Source organism: Scomber scombrus, chromosome 17 (assembly GCF_963691925.1).
Source record: "Scomber scombrus chromosome 17, fScoSco1.1, whole genome shotgun sequence".
Taxonomy (NCBI): Eukaryota; Metazoa; Chordata; class Actinopteri; order Scombriformes; family Scombridae; genus Scomber; species Scomber scombrus.
Window position 1 is genome coordinate 3,726,497 of NC_084986.1, and position 3,732 is coordinate 3,730,228.

The 3,732-nt window shown below is 36.8% G+C and overlaps 1 protein-coding gene across 1 annotated transcript in view; it reads right to left on the reverse strand.

Moving 5' to 3' along the window:
* Nucleotides 1-1,813: 1,813 nt before the first annotated feature.
* The window catches only part of pex3 (peroxisomal biogenesis factor 3), an 8,961-nt gene continuing 7,042 nt past the window's right edge, over nt 1,814-3,732 (reverse strand). The window contains exon 12 of the mRNA XM_062436890.1: nt 1,814-3,732. This exon is cut by the window's right edge and continues 259 nt beyond it. The gene's annotated coding sequence lies outside the window, so the exon portion shown is untranslated.

Genomic DNA, 3,732 nt, shown 5'->3' on the forward strand with positions numbered 1-3,732 from the left:
TTGAAGTAAATAGAAAAACAAAACAGTAAAACTTTCTATGTGTTATGTAACTCCACCTTAAAAAAAACCCTTTGACAGCGACATTTACCACTTTAACCCTCCTGTTGTCCTAGAGTCAAGGAAAGAAGGAAAGATGGAAGGATTGAAGGAAGGAAGAAGGAAGGAAAGGAGGAAGGAAGGAAGGAAGGATGGAAGGAAGGAAGGAAGGAAGGAAGAAAGGAAGAGAAGACAGATGGAAGGAAGGAATGAAGGAAGTAAGGATGGAAGGAAGGAAGAAAGAAGGAAAGGAGGGAGGAAGAAGGAAGGATGGAAGGAAGGAAGGAAGGAAGGAATGAAGGAAGGAAAGATGGAAGGGAGGAAGAAGGAAAGAAAGATGGAGGGAAGGAAGGAAGGAAGGGAGGAAGGAAAGATGGAAGGAAGGAAGGGAGGAAGGAAGGACGGAAGAGAAGACATGGAATGAAGGAAGGACAGACGGACGGAAGGAAGGAAGGGAGGAAGGAAAGATGGAAGGAAGGAAGGGAGGAAGGGAGGAAAGAAGGAACAGTCAAAACAGACGGGGAGGACGACAGGAAGGTTAAGGCAAAGTGTGCAGTGTTTGTATTTCCCTTCATCATCAGTAAATATTAATATTAATATTAAATTTAATCAATGATACAAAAATAAATCTGAAAAGTAACAAATCTGATTTTACAGTAGAAACTCAGCTCAGATCATATTTCCTGTTGCTTTTTATTTATTTTATGTCGTTTGGCTCTCAGTTGAAACATTGTGATGACAAACCTGATTTATGAGAAGCATTCATGTGTAAACTCAACCAAATATGGTGCCTCTGTTTTTTGGGAGATGTGTCACATGATCCGCTGAAATGAAAGCAAGAAAAAATAAAAACAACTCATCATATTTTAACCATAAAAACCATAAAATCTTACTCCACTATTATATTTATGTGTATCATTTTCTTCTTTCTTCTCTTGTTTGTGTGAATGTTTTAAAATAAATTAATAATTAAATAAATAAAGTTGTTCACACTCTGGTTGACTCTGGTTGTAAAATGTCACGTTTTTCTATTTTAGGACAAAGAAACAAAATAAATCATTCATTTAGAGATGACATCATCGTCTGAGCCTCAACAGCACTTTGATCTTTTTACACCATCAGCACTCTTCATTTACTCTAGTGGTAGGAGGAGGAGTAGTAGTAGTTGTAGTAGGCCCTAGTTGTTGTAGTAGTACTAGGAGTAGTAGTAGTATTAGTAGTATTAGTACTAGTAGTAGTAGTTAGGAGTAGGAGTTGTTGGAGTACTAGGAGTAGTTGTAATAGTAAAATTAGTAGTAGTAGTAGTAGCAGTTATAGTAGTATTAGTATTGGTAGTACTAGTAGTAGTAGTAGACCCTAGTCTTTGTAGTACTAGGAGTAGTAGTAATAGTATTAACAGTAGTAGTAGTAGTATTAGTACAGTAATAGTACTACTAGTAGTAATAATAGTATTAGTAGTACTATTAGTAGTAGTAGTTGTAGTAGTAGCAGTAATAGTACTACCAGTAGTACTATTAGTAGTAGTAGTACTACTAGTAGCAGTAATAGTACTACCAGTAGTACTATTAGTAGTAGTAGTACTACTAGTAGCAGTAATAGTACTACCTGTAGTACTATTAGTAGTAGTAGTACTACTAGTAGCAGTAATAGTACTACCTGTAGTACTATTAGTAGTAGTAGTACTACTAGTAGCAGTAATAGTACTACCTGTAGTACTATCAGTATAAGTAGTAAAAACTCTTTTTAAGGTTTAAAAGAAAACACAAAACAAATCGTGTAAATTAATTAAATCTGTTTAAACTTTTATTATTTTTATCTCAGTAAATTTCTACAAACGAACATTTCAGCTGTCATTAAGGATGCATGACATCATCGATGACATCATCGATACACACACATGGAGGGGGGGGGAGGGGGGGTTGTACATTCTCACCTGACTGTTTAATAAACAGCTGAACACGTGACTCTCTGTCGTCTCCTGAGGAGGAAACGACTGAAACCATCACACAGACTGAAGGAGGAGGATTCACTGCTTTTATTTTCATCTGAAGGTTTAGAATAAATCTCACCTGAAGACAAACCTGCAGGATCTGCTTCTTTTTATTAACTTATAGTCGGACATGTGCGACCAATCAGAGTAGAAAACACGGACTGAATAAAACTTCTTATTTCAACTTTTTCTTTGTTTGTTCTGAAGTTTTTTGATGGACAGATTTAAGTAGAGGAAATAAATCCACTTTAATGAGCTTCACATGTAGCTAACCCCACCCGCCTGGCCGAGAGGTGCTATGAATCAAAGCTCAGGTGGTGTTTGGAGACAGATCTGTCAGAGTAACGTAGTAAAACACAAAGAAGGGGATGTTTGTCTGTGTGATTACAGGTGTCTGTCTGCATGATGTAACTCACCTGTAATCAAAGTAAACAGCTGCTGTCTTTGTTTTCTGTGGCTTTCTTTTCTTTCTTTCTTTTTTTACAACATGAGTGCCGTCAATAAAAAGTAGTGAATGGGGCATAAAAAGAGAGAAAAAGTGAAACCCATCGTTAACCATTCAGTCTGTTTGTGGCTGAAGATTCAGACAAAAATCAGAGAAAACTGTCGAATTATTTCCAAAACAGAAAACTCTTAAAATGTTTTCAGCGTTTCATGATGTCACATAAACATAAAGAAACAACAAAGAAAAGTACAACAGATTAAAGGATTTCATTCCACAAAAAACCCCAAAACATTGTGAGAAAATGGGTTTTTGACATTAAATTAAAACTCTGGATATTGTTGAATATTTAAGAATAAACCATGAGGGAATGAGACGTTAAATAAAATACTGATGTGATCTGAACATGTCTGGAATGAAACGCTTCATATTTCCCCCACAAACAGCCTGAAGAAGAGTGACACCTGCTGGTCAAGAAGAGGAACAACACGTGAAAAACAGAAGACATAGAAAGTACAAACATCTGTGCTTTCTGACTCCCAAATAAAGTACTTTGCTGTGTGTGTGTGTGTGTGTGTGTGTGTGTGTGTGTGTGTGTGTGTGTGTGTGTGTGTATTTTTTGAACATAAGAATTAAAAAAAATAACCACAATTTAGTGTTGAGTTAAATTTATCACGTTGGCTGTTTTTAATACAATAACTTTTAATCTGCTTCTTTACTACTACTTTATTTTTTCCCACCATGAAGAAAACATTTTTTAAAATCTGCTGTTTTTTTGTGTGTGTGTGTGTGTCGACCTGTATCCGTCCATCCCTCTACTTGTGAAAAAAGAAAAGAAGAAAAACAACCGTCTGATCTAAAAACACACACACACACAGCCAAAGTGTGTAACCAAGCAGCCGAGGACACGATCAGACATAAAACACTCAACCAACCAGGTGATAGAAAAGAAAAAAAAAGGAGGAAAATTAATTATAAAAAAATCTGTAACCAACTGACATGATTCAGTTTAATCTGGGATCCTTCGTCAGTGTTTTGTTGTTTGTTGTTGTTTTTTTTCTGGCTTACCTCCAAACATCACCTCTCAGGACAAATAAAACCACGTTTAATTTAACCAGGTTAAATAAGACTCCAGCTCCCAAGATGCATTGGGAGGAAGGGGGGAGGGGGGAGGGAGGGGGGAGCAGGTGTCTTCCTCCTTCTACCGGGTCAATAATCCATCATGGAGGCTGATTTAACGGACGATTTTTAAGCCACGACTCGT